This window comes from Anopheles funestus, chromosome 2RL, assembly GCF_943734845.2.
Source record: "Anopheles funestus chromosome 2RL, idAnoFuneDA-416_04, whole genome shotgun sequence".
NCBI lineage: Eukaryota > Metazoa > Arthropoda > Insecta > Diptera > Culicidae > Anopheles > Anopheles funestus.
This window is the reverse complement of record NC_064598.1, coordinates 96,787,348-96,800,636: the sequence shown is the minus strand read 5'-3', so window position 1 is coordinate 96,800,636 and position 13,289 is coordinate 96,787,348. Positions and strand designations below refer to the sequence as shown.

General features: G+C 42.8%; 1 protein-coding gene across 7 annotated transcripts in view; it reads right to left on the bottom strand.

The window, feature by feature from the left end:
• LOC125763379 (rap1 GTPase-activating protein 1) overlaps positions 1 to 13,289 on the bottom strand; it is a 156,808-nt gene that overhangs the window by 92,131 nt on the left and 51,388 nt on the right. Inside the window, exon 1 of one of the 7 annotated variants that reach the window (XM_049426502.1) lies at positions 4 to 1,495. The exons of the other annotated variants lie outside the window; for them this stretch is intronic. The gene's annotated coding sequence lies outside the window, so the exon portion shown is untranslated. Of the gene's footprint in view, positions 1 to 3; positions 1,496 to 13,289 lie in introns of those variants that run through there. 7 annotated transcript variants of the gene reach the window in all.

Sequence of the window (13,289 nt, the reverse complement as noted above, 5' to 3'; positions counted from 1 at the left end):
CACTATAGACAAACGCACTGATCGGCTGCTTTCGTCTCCAAAAACCGTTTTCCAGAGATCGCGTAGATCGCCGGATCAAATTCTATCCTCAACCCCGTCACTTTGCAAAAAGGTTTTCTTCGCTCGTTCGCCTTCTCTCCCCTGTTCTTTGCAAAATCCTCCCTTATTCGTTCGGTTGCACTTGCTGTTTTCGTCGGCAAAAGAGGGGTTGGAGATGGCAGCCGTTCTTTGCTCTGGATTCTGTTTTGCTGGTGCTGGTGGTTTCATAAGTCACCGTTCGAAATTGAACGGCGTGTTGCTTCACCTGTCGGTGGTCGTCGTCCGGTGCACACATACACAAACACACGCACGCATACATACACAAAACACTGGTCGGCGCGACGCGTTTAGCGTGTTGATCGGGCAAAAAGAAAAGCCAAATCGCAATCGTCTCACGCGCGCACGGTGAGACGGTATCGATTTTATCGACCAACGAGGCTTTTAATGCTTACGCGAATTGGAACGTCGTTCACGTGGAGAAGGTGCGCGCGCACATACAAAACCACACATCGGTTACACATTTACACAGGGTACAACACTGTTCGCACCCACAACACACCGCCGAGCGCTCTTGGTGGCGCTCTTGGTTTGGCCGCGTTGACAAGCGCATGCATTAAAACACGCACTCCCGCGATGCGACTTTAGTTAGGTTTTGCGGTTTTACGCGGGACGCAGACGGCGGCCCAAGAGAAGGGCCGAGCCGTTACCTTATTTCGACAACAAAATCGACTAAAGAGGGTTGTAGCAAATCACCACCCAAAACAAGAGACCGCGCGAGCGGGACTTCCAAGATTCACGGTGAGGTTTTTAACGCGTCCACAAGCCGGGTGGACAAAATAGCCTGCGTATCACAGCACAACCGATACACCCCATACACAGTAGACGGTAAGCAATGTGGCTTCTTGCGTTGCGCATGCACCCGCACAAATCGTAACGTTTGCTATGCGCCTTCCCTCCGCGTGGTACGTGATCTCGATGGTAACGAATGCGGTGCAGAAGTATGTTACGAATTCAGCTAAACATATTCACTGCAAACCAAATGCTAACCACACTTGTTACTTGTAACGGAGCCGTGTGATTATCAACCGCGCACTGTATTAGTCACACGCGACACGTTCTTCTTGCGCGCTTATCTGTACGTGTAGACAACAATACCGGCAAAAATGGCCAACACAAAACTACATAGCTATGCGCAATTCGACGAAACGATAAACAACCATTCCCACCACGGTAGGAAACACAGATTACGCACAGCGCGGCCAGCTCAAAAACACGCACGCACTCCGCTCCCTTCAACGTTTGCAAAGCGAATGAATGGACTGGAAGAAAGATTCGAACAGCCGAGGGGAACCAAAACTGCAGCTCAAGCATATATTGAACATGTCGTGCGAGAGAGAGAGAGAGAAAGAGCGAGAGAGATGGTTAGGTAGAGAGAGCTGGGTTGCAATACTTCATCTCATGAACTCAGCAGAGGAACGGAAGCGTGAACAAGAAAGAATTCATTTATGCAATTTTTTAACAATAAAAAATGCAACGAAATTTTTTTTTTAAAGAAACTATCATAATTCTTTTTAAAAAAAACTACATTTAAAACAATGTTAAATCTAGTTTATATTTTTTATAATATAATAATTTTTTGTATAATTAACAATTTCGTAGTAAAGTGATTTACGAAAAAACAATCCAGCATATTTTTTATGGTTTTTTAATACATGCTTCAACGTGTTTTTCGTTCAAATACGAAACCCTGAAAAAAGGCAAATTCTGCCTTCACGCATGGCCGATGCTACGAGTTCGACACCTTTGGCATGAACACACAAGTGCACCAAATGAATGTTCAACCGGTTTTTTTTTCGAATGAGATCAAATGTTTTGATAAAATTGTTTGATTGTGTGCGATAAAACAAAACTTAAGTGATATTTTAATTATCTTTTAATTATTTTTTTTGTTTTCAAGATGTTATTGAAGAAGTTTGATATAAAAACATACTAATTGATATGAAAGAAAACAAAAGTTTTAAATAACTTTATTTACTATTCAAAAAAAAAACTTTTATGTCTAGGTTTTATAAAAGTATTTTTGTTTTATGTTTTATAAAAGTATAGCCAAATCAATAAGAAAACGAACTTTTCAAATGATTCGCAGCATAATCAACATCGGATGAATCTTTCTTATAAACATCTCTTTCATTTAACATCTCGTTCTCTCCCTCTCTTTCTCTGGCATACGGTGAATATATCGTCGGTGTAACTTCTAACATTGTTTTGCTATTCGCGAGATAAATCATAGAAATATTAATTACAGAAATACGCACAACAAAATAACGACTTTCATCCGACTTGTCAGGTAACAATTTTCCAATGGCATATTGCAATCAGTGCTGCAGAACCTGGTGTGCCGGTGGTTGATCCCCCGGGGGAAATCAAGTTGCACTCGTTAGAATCGGAAATTAATCTTTTCTGATTTGTGATTTTTTTTTGCAGCAAAAAATCCCTATTTTAACCCAAAAACGTTCCCTAACCCCTTAAACCCTTGGATGGAAACCCTCATTGGTTTTTTTTTCTTCTCGAAAAAAAAACAAAACTTTCCGCGATCAAGCGTGCCGAGAGCAATACAATTGCTTCCAAATTATCGTCCAATCCAGAAATGACAAAACCAACAAATCAACAGCAAATCGTCGTTCTTCCAGAAGAATTATGTAGTAAAAAAAAAGTGCAATACGTCTGTCGGTGAACCACGTGCTGAGGAGAGTGAAAGCCCACAATCCGATTTACCATCCCTTTTCACTCTCGAAAGTGCGTGTGCACCCCATCATCCTGTCGCATTGCGTGTGTGTGGCTGATGTTCCCGCACGATTAAGTGTTTCGGGGCGGCTTTTCGATCGATTATGAGATTTTTTTTTGTTGTGTCGGGCTTTTGGAAAATCGAGAAAAACACAGGAATTAATTGTTGCCGGAGCGAACAACAACCAAAAAAAAACACAACCCTACATCAAATGGGTGAACCACCAGGTGCAATCGGAAGTAGAAATATCGATCCGGACGAAAAGCGCGCACATGATCTGTCGATAGTTTTCCTCGAAGCGATTGTTTTTCACCGGACGCTGAAATTTTCGGACGGGAGGAGGCTGTCGTTGTTGGCCGGAAAAGTGAAACGATCATCAGTTCATAAATAGCCATTTTCGATCAGCGATCGTAAGGGAGCCACCACCAGCAGGGACGCGGAAGATTACTCCGCCCCGGAGATCTCCGGTATAATCGAGACGCGTTGATGGAAAATCTTCGGATGAGTCGAAATGGGCAATAAGGCGGCACACGCACACACGTGCTGCATCTTGATCGCTGTTCGCTGCGGGTGGGCGCGCTGGATGTGGGGAGCCGACAGGTAAGCGAGAGTGAATGATGAAAGATTGACCACTTGCGATGCGAAAGTAAGAGTGGTGGTCGCGCGGACATTAAATGTCCGAACCATCAGACGCCGATCAGAAGCTTTGAACGGTGCGGCGAACGGAGGACAACGTGTCGGAAGATGCTTTCTACTCGATTGGAAAATGAATCAATCCGGTTCATGGCACGTATGTAAATCGGTTGGCGGTCGGCACGGTTTGCGTGTGAATTCAAGTTTACCCCTGCCTAACGGGGGCATTTACGGGGTGTTAGGGAAGAAATATAATTACACCGAGGGAAAATGAGAAAAAGCTGGACATACGCTGCTGCTGTGAGTTGGTCACCCGTCTGGTTCACCCTCAGGGTAAAGTAGTTTAGGTCTACTAAAAAGGAAAAAAACACACAGAAGGTTCCATGTTTTGTACCCCTAAAAACAATGTTTTCAAACCACTCTAATCGACGGCAGTATTTCACCAGCATAACTCCCAAAAGGAAATTCTAAAAACTTTTCTCATTTTTACGCCCGGCCGAATGGATTTAGCATCTTTTTAACCTTCAACTTATTGGGAGCTTTCCATCCATTATCTCTCTCAAAAAACAAAAAAAAAAGATAAAACTTTTCGCACTCACGTTCCGCAGTCCCTCGCGGGTAGACATGGGACAGACATTGAGATTGAACCACAGCCCACAAGTTCAATCGCTCTCCAACCGATGCGTCGGTGTGTGATGGTGAAGAAAGTTGAGCAATTATCATAAATTTACTGCTCCGAGCTTCTCCTGCTTTGACAGCGTGCAAAAAAAAAACAAACGCTGGACTTTATTTTGCGTACATCGACCACATCAATCTATTGGCGCACATTATTGCTGCGAAAAATCCATCATCAAACATTAATCCTCCACTTCAGGCTTCTTCCCTGTCCGGGTCAGGCTTGCTTACGCTGTATGTGGTGTGTCTGACGACCACTTGTGTCTCGTGGTTGTTTGGTGTTGCAGTGCGGTGAAGATGATGTGTTGTTATTATCGCTTTCCTACCATACCCACAGCTGTCTGGGACATGTCGTGTACAGAAGCAATATCAACCGCATAAAGTGTACGACGACCTCATCAATCGCAGTCTAAATCACGATACCGTTGCAGTAGCTGCCCTTTGGCGATGCTCTCGAAATGGATGAAATTAATTTCTGACGAAATCTTCACTTTAGCGCAATTCACCCAAAAACAGGATCACCAAACGTGGAGGACCTCACGAAATAAATGGTAAACAAACATTTCTCACGTAAAGGACGACTCGCTATCTTTCGGCAATTCTTGTGGTGAAATTTTCCCTCCCGGAAGCACCAGCCAAAAATCAACAGTCTGGGTGTGTGCTAAACAAACTCCGAAACTTCCTTGCGGCTATCGTTTATGATGTCACGGGCACATAAACACATATACGGACCAGTTGGGAATGGCGCGTGAAAGCACCTGCATGGATTTTGTCTATTTGTCTTCGCGGCATTGCGCCCGGTATGGAATAAAAGTTTTTGTCTGCTGGCTGTGTACTTTTAGCGGCAGAACATCGACAGACCGACAAACAACTGCCTGTAGCAGCATAAAACAATAGACCGAAGCAAATCCACTACCATATAAACATTGCACGATGGCTGACCGGAACCAGAAGAAGAATTCAATTTAGAAAAACACAACAAGAAACATTCACCACAAATATTGCCCAACCGGTCATCGGTCATAGTGATGGGAACTCCGGAGTGGATTCATGAATCCACTCCGACTTCTACGTATAAAAAACGAGGTATACTCCGGAGTGATTACTCCGGATTTAACTCCGGAGTGATTACTCCGGATTTAACTCCGGAGTTACTCCTAAGTAATTACTCCGAATTACTCCGGAGTTTACTCCGGAGTAATTACCTCAGAGTTAGTCCGGAGTTACTCCGAACTTTACTCCGGAGTTATTAATCCGGAGTTACTCCGGAGTTACTTCGGATTTATCTCCGTGATTAACTCCAGATTCAACTCCGGAGTGTACTTGCAGGTTACACCGGATTACTCCGGAGTCAACTGCTGCTGACAGGCACCTCTGTCCCTTGCGAAAGGGTATTTTCAAATACAGGCCAAATGTTGACGGAGAAGAGAAATCGGTTGGGAGTGGAAACAAGCTAACACAAATGGTGTTCGTACAGCATAACTATGAATCTAACGAGTATCCCGAATCGACAGCGATTTCGATTTCTGTTTTGCATCCGAAGTAAAATCAGCAGTTGACTCCGGAATAATCCGGAGTACCCTGCAACTGATTCCGCAGTGCATTCCGGTGTTCAATCTGGAGTAAAAACACCGAAGTAAACTTCTGAGTTACTCCGGAGTATCTCTGGAGTAATCACTCCGGAGTAACTCCAAGTTTATTCCGGAGTAATTACTCCGGAGATACTCCGGAATGTCTCGGAGTAATCCGGAAAATTGAAGATTTACCCATCACTACTCGGTCATCATAGGTCACGGTTTTGCGTGTGTGCTTTGTTAACCATATTTTCCATCCAAACTTCCACATTTTTGTCGCCGTGTTTAGGGAAACTTACGTCATCGTGCTGAGGGAATACTGCGGGGGGTGTTCGAGGGGTAGTTTATGCTACATGTATGGAAATTGCAAGTAACTCGTGGTCAGTATGTTGATTGCATTGCGGTAGGAAATAGATTTTTTTTCGCGGCTTACAAATTATTCATCCTATTTGGTTGAATGAACGTCTGTGCGTGTTAGAAAAAATTGAATTCGGAAGTAGCAAATATTCTACATCACTACGTGCTTAGTTTAGTAGTAATAAACTATCTAGAAAAGGATAGAATTGCATTAATCAAAAAACTTCCACCTGGCGGGTTTATGATGCGTTTAATTAATTAGAAGAAACATCATTAAATGTTCCGTCCGTGTCCCGGCACATTAACACTCGCGATAGGTAATAAATAATAAAAGCTTTTGCTCACGTACTTACTCAACTGAGAAGAACCGGTGTAGGCGTGCTACACTCCCTTTCATATTGGAGAATTTTACCTTCTTCACCATACGGCGGCAAGTTACTTGTGTCCCACAAAAGCACGGTAAAATTTGTTACGAAACTTCACACAAACCACAATTGGCTGGAACGACAGGCTAAGACATACAGAAGCCGTTTCCACTTCCAAACCCGGTTTCATAGCTTTTCTAACGACAGTTTACCAGTGCGAAAGTTTCAGCCAAGACATTCTTCTTCACTTTCCTGCCACAGGAAACTACTTCCAAGATCAGAGATTGTTTCAGGAAGAGTTCGGCCGGCGAAGAAGTAGATGTTGTTAATAACTTTTAATGATCCCAGCGATGGTTGATCGTTTCGTATTCGATTTTCTGTGCCGAAAGTTTTTACCGCACACTCACGGAACCATTTGGATCTTCTTTTAGAAAGGATATTGGATTTTGGATGCTGATATATATTTATCCACTTCATTCCTTTTGGATGGTATGACGCAACTGACAAGGTTAAAATTAACACAAACATGTTTTATCGGCCATTTAACACCAATCAATAAACTATTTCTGTAACATTATTTGCGCAAAGCTCTTGACTTTTGGGTAGATAACATAGATCTGCACCAAAGTGCCAATATTAACCCATAAAAACCCACATAAAACCAACTAAACTATAAAAGACTAAAATACACACGAGAGCACCACCTAAAACATTACGTTTCGTCGTAAAACATTAGGACCTACTTTATCTTGTTTTTTATTTCATCCCTTTTTTTGTCGAGAGGATAAAGATTACCTTACCAGACAGAACAGAACGGAAAACAACAGTGGACAAAAAAAAATCTGGAAAATGATTTAGTGCGAAAAATGCTTTTCCCCCTTAGTATCATCCACGTATTGAACCATACGCAAAGCTCGTTGTTTGCTTTCTCTTCACCTTCGACCAGCTCTATTTGACTGTTTTATTGGTTACCGAAAGTTCGCTTCCTTCGGATGGTTCTGGGCAATTTTAGATAATGCCATTATTACACGCTACTTTTCCGGATGTCCCGAGCGAAAAATGCGAAAAATGTACCGAGCGAAACGTGAATGCAGCGCAGGGAAATGCCAGGAGGGAAATGCCTAAAAAAAGCTAAAACAGAATAACGATTTTGGTGATTCTTCTAACTAGATTCTATGATCGAATGGGATAGAAAAAAAGACACATAATCAATAAATTACTATTCATCGATTTCATGAAGCGTGTTACGACTGCGTGTTACCAACACAACCCGGGCACTGCGCTGTCACGTTTGCCGTCCACCCAAAATGCACGATTTTTGTTTTCCCGTTGTTCTTTCGACGATTTGATGTGCAGAACAGTGTTTTGTCTTCCTCTTCGTTGGCTGTTAATTTGCTCCTGTTTTATACCCTTGTGCGTACCCCTCGAGGGCTTAGCAAACAAGGTTTTTGCCCCGTGTTTAGTAAGGTCTGGTATACGCACGGGGAATCTCACTGTTGCGCAAAATTTGTCCCGCATTCTCCGGCTGCCTGAAACAACGTCATGTGGCCCGGGACGTTCGATAACGGGATGAGATTCTTGTTTGTTCCCCCACGGGATTTTATTTTTGGGACCTCATCGTGCCCTTGGCATTGGCCGGGTACCAATCAGTACCTATATGGCCACAGGGTTTGTTTGGCTACTAACAAGACGCAAAAGCCAGCCGAAATGTCCGATGATGAGCGTGGCCATCCCTCTTGTACGGTCGGTCGGGGTCACCACCCATTTTGATCTTCCAAGGTCTAGTGTTTTTCGTACCCCTAATCCAATTGTTTTTCTGGCAAACAGACGTGTGTGTGTTTTTTTTTTTCGTTGGTAGTTATTTTCCTCCTTTCGCTATATTTCACCGTTTTCTAGCAATTAATGCGCACTATTGTTTTGTTATTTCATGCCCGACCACACATTCTACACATTCGGGTTTCGCGTCAATCGGGGGAAGGCATCACCCGGGGTGGGTTGAGGTTTATCACTTGCACACGGGAAGACAAACAACATACCCTGGTCAGCAGCCAACCACCGCGTATCGATCTCGAAGGGTCAGGGTCTAGTGTATGCGTGCTACCGCTCGAACCGATTCCGATCCGTTTTATGGTCATTTGCAACAGTTGATTGAATATTGCGTACGCTTACGCAAATGTACGATGCTTCCAAGCAAACAAACAACCAACCCGCAACTGAGGCAGTTAATAATGAGCACAATCAAGCCGATGCGCACCGTGTAGGGAGGATTTATAGTTGGTTCTTTGCCCATTCTTTGAACAGCGCATCCACTCGGCTAAATCCAAAATCTATCGACACAGCGACGACGTTCGGTGTGGTGCACGGGAGTTAATGGCGATTACGTGTGCAGGACGTCATTCTTGTGCAGATGTTGGAAAGGAAATTCTACAACACACACGTGTGTGAGTCGGCAAAACCCGGGTCACGGTAATTTATAAAATTAATTTAGTTAAACTAAATGAATGAGCATTGTTTTGTGTCTGGTGCTGACTTTGTTCCACTGCCGATATTTATTAGTCGATTAGCACCGTACAAGGGAAGGTACTGTTCCCCGCTCGCATCCGCAGATTAACCTTTACCGGGGCTAACAATCAAACCCGTTTAGCGCCATTGTTCCAGAAAACTTTGTCAGGAAATTGAATTTCTCCAAACGATAATCGTTGCAAACATTGGTGGTTTTGCAAACCGTCAAATAAACCAAAGTTCAAACAGTCCGTATTGTGGGCACCAAAAAGGGCTCAGTATTTTTGGAAAACGAGGGCCACCTATTTCTAGACATACCCTCGAGGAGGAGTTTCTTTTTCTTTGTGGCGGAACAACTCGTTCTCCCAGAACGGAAGCTACGGAGATAAATCAAAACAATGCTTATTTCCGTGCAACCGCTGTACAAAAGCTGAACGACTAACTTTATCTTCTTTTCCCAATGCCCTCCGGGGTATTGGTGTCAGGACAAGTTTCGCATCGGCAGCAACTCAATTTCGATTCGATATTCGATTTGAAAACCCCTCGGTGCGCTTTAACGACACTGCTCTCGCAAAACGAGAACACAAACCCCTGGGGATTCCTGGAGAAACGTTGCATGAAAACAAGCATGCAGTTTTCGATGGTTTCGCTTCTTGCCTTCTTACCTTCGTCCAGAGTGTCTGGCCGGGGAAAATCCTACCTCAGCTAGCTCACAACGCGCATGCACCCGGAACCCGGGACCTGTTGCACGTTCTGGTACACTCAAGAAGTTACTTACCCTTGACTTGCAAGGAGTCGTAAAGAAATCCCACCGAACAGGGGGAAAGTGGCTTGGCTTGGGAAAGGACTTGATGCACTTTCCACAAACGGAGTGTGTGTCTTGAGAAACCACCATTCTCCAGAATGCACTGCGAGGATGGGAAACCATTCTCTTGCGGCTGAATTATGGGAAACTTTAAATGGAAAATTCGTAACATTTCTTGCTATCGTTGCAGAGATAAAAGGTTGAAGAAAACCCCCATTTTTCCAACGAAGTGGTTAATCTTTGTGGGGAGTGACAAAAAAGGCGACGACAAATTGCTCACAACCGAAAGAGTTTTGGGGGAAGAATTGAAAATCATTTAACCAGACGGTTTATTCCATTGAAATAAACATTATCCCCCAACTGATGCGAATCTTGCAAAAATGTGTCTAAAAAGAAAAAATAAATGTTGGGTGCTGGAGTAAAAGTTTTTCCCATTTTTCAACTTCGAAGAAAGGAAAGCTTGTAAAAGCATTTTTTCCTGACACTGTCTTGTCCTTTATAACTTTATTTAGATGAAAAGTATCCAAAAGGATTTTCCGGAGGAAAACTCCTTGGCTTCGTTAGGGAACAAAAATGAAGAACTTTTTTTAAAAATAGAAAAGGTGAACAAGATATGTAATCGTGATGTTATAACAAACATTTTTTGATGAAAAATAAAAAGAGTTTTATACAGATCAAACGGGTTCTCTTCTAGTTAGTAAATATATATTTATCCACAATCTAACATCTTTCGAACTGTTACTTTCACAAAGATGTTTTTTTTTCCTAACAAAACTAGGCATTCAGATAAAGATGTTCATCGCCAATTTTACTCTTTTTCTTCACCGACAACATCCATTGCTAACAAGTTTCCTTCCGGCATACCAGCTTCCATTATTTTTAGGATCGTGTTTTTTCCCAAGAAATGGGCCCGGTTTTTTCACTGAATTTCTATTTTTTTTTTTGCGTGAACACTGTCATCGTCATCATCATCATTGGAAACGGTTTCCATTCTTCATTTCATTCTTAAACTCCATCTACGCGTCTGGGCGTAGTTCTGCTCCTCATTTCCATACCTTCACCTTGGCCCCGAACTCACCCCGCCGGTACCGGTTTTTATACCTCCGGTGTCATTGCTATGTCTACTGTTTTGTCCTTCCGCTTGGCCGGGTTGAATGGCGATAAAGGATCTCAAGCGTATGGCCTGTAGTGAACACTTTTCCACAATCCTCGGCAGACGGCAGCAGGATGCTGTTTTTTCGTCGTGTCTTTTCATTATGCAAAAAAAAAACGGAACACGGTGACGTATGCCTTCTATTCAACTACGGAAGATACGGAAATGGTTGGGATATGTGAGCCCAAAAAAAAAAACGGAACCCCACACAAGACACGATGAACTATTTGCACTGGAAGAAGACGGTCGTCCAGACGGGTAGAGCAACCCCTTAAGGAGGGTCCTAATGTTGAGGGGTGCGTGGATGAATCTCAGTCAGTTGGCTGACTCGTTTAATGACGATTAAAGTTTGTGTTGCATACATATTTTTTTTCTGCTTACTTGCCACTCCATTATCCACTCCACCAGTAGCCCCGATGTGTCCGTCGTGGTAACTGTGGTTTAGTGTATGGCACCTTTTTTTATCGTACGAAAATCATTATCTCCTTGCTACGAGAAATGGCATAAATCTTGAGTTCTCTCACGGAAGGCATCGTAGACATCGTACACAAAAAAAAATGATAACCATACCATCATAAAACTAGTCTAAGGACCTTTTTTTCGCACTGGTGGCGCACAAGCCTAAAAGCAAACATAACAAGGCGGATGGTGCAAAAAAACACAACAAACTATTATGCTTTACAAGACAACCGTTAAATGAGTCCCCGAGGTGTCATTACCGAGTGGTTATTTTCATGTTTTTTTTTAATTTGTTTTCATTTTTTTCGCTGTGGTTTATTACTTTCCATTTGCTCCGCACCGTGTTCTAGACCGAGTACTTGAATATTTAATAATGTTGCGTCAATGCAGCATTAATTTCCCGTAACCGCTCATGCTAAGAAAATATTGAGCATATCGTTATACTTTCTCCGCTAACGACATGCAAATACGAATGACTAAAGAAAATGAAAAAAACGCTTAATAAAAACATTAGCCTTTCATACTTAAACGATGTTTCCCACAGCCGTGAAAAGAGCCGCGAAATATGAATATAAAATTTTGGAACAACGTTTACTATTTTCAGCTCCGGGAAAAAAACATGCATACATGGCGCCACTTTCGGGACGGAATATTATACTTCATTAAAATAAACCATTTTGTAATGAGATTTGCTTCACGTTCGACGTCCCACTAGAAAGAGTGCACGGAAGAAAATGTACGGCTTCTTCAAAGCATATTAAAATTATGTTCCCAAACGATCTTCCCGCGTTACGTAAGTGTGTAATATTCAAATAGGTAACAGATACTTTTCATCGCCGTGTTCATTACCGCACGCTTAGCAGCTAGGACGAGTATTATTGTTACCTTTTTCACAACGGAACGATCCTTCCCTCTGCGCGTCGAGAAGCATCATATCTCGTGCAACCAAGCGTATATCCTTTCACGCAGCGGATGTACAGTGCCTGGATCCACCCATACCGTATGTTACACTTTCACCCAAAAAAAAAAACACGCCAACGTATCACAACCAGCTAAAATAAAAATATGTTAATGCCACCGACGAAAGGGTTACCGGGTTATTAAGTGAGAAGTACCTTTCCGGTCGAACATCAATCGGATCGGTGATTGTTTTGGCCGTGATACACTCGACAACGGCCAACAACGAACAAAAAAAAAGTACCTCCTTCAATCCTTTTTGCATCTATCAAAACACCAAACAGAACGTTTTATCAAAGCGTTTTCGATCCTTTTTTTGAATTTTGGGTAACATTTGTGCAAGAGAAAGCAAACATTTGTTCTGATTGCTTCGGGGCGTGCCACACATACTTTCCCGTACGCCACGCCGGGTACCATCCGCAACACGATGACACGCGGATTGTCCTGAGACGATCGCTTTCGAGCCCGACAAAAAAGGGAGAAAGGTTCGGTAAAGGTGGAATGTAACAAATTTTTATTGACGGTGTTTAATTTCATTGCAGTAGCATCCCATCCTTTCGCGGGATAGGTTACTGTACGCCATGTAGGGAAGACTCAGACTAAAACTGTATCCTTTTTGGTGCGGCTGGTTTCATTGCGTATGGTACCAGGGAAGAGCAAACTAGCTATCGATCGAGAAGAAAATTTTGTAGAACCAAAAAACTACAATAATATGCTTAGGTCTAAGTATACTGATCCAGTGACGTGTCAGAAAAGGAGATACGAAAAAATTTGTACTCCGAAGAGCTAAGTTAAATGCTCAAAACACCTCTCATCTCATAATCATATACTAATCGAAATCGAACGCCAAACGTTTGCTCAACCCTGGCTCTAACCCTTTTTGTTTCTTCACGGACCGTGCTTTCCGTTTGCCTACCGCTCGGGGGCTTAAAACCCACATCAAAACCCACCAAACCACGTGTATATCTTTCGCACAAATAGTTGG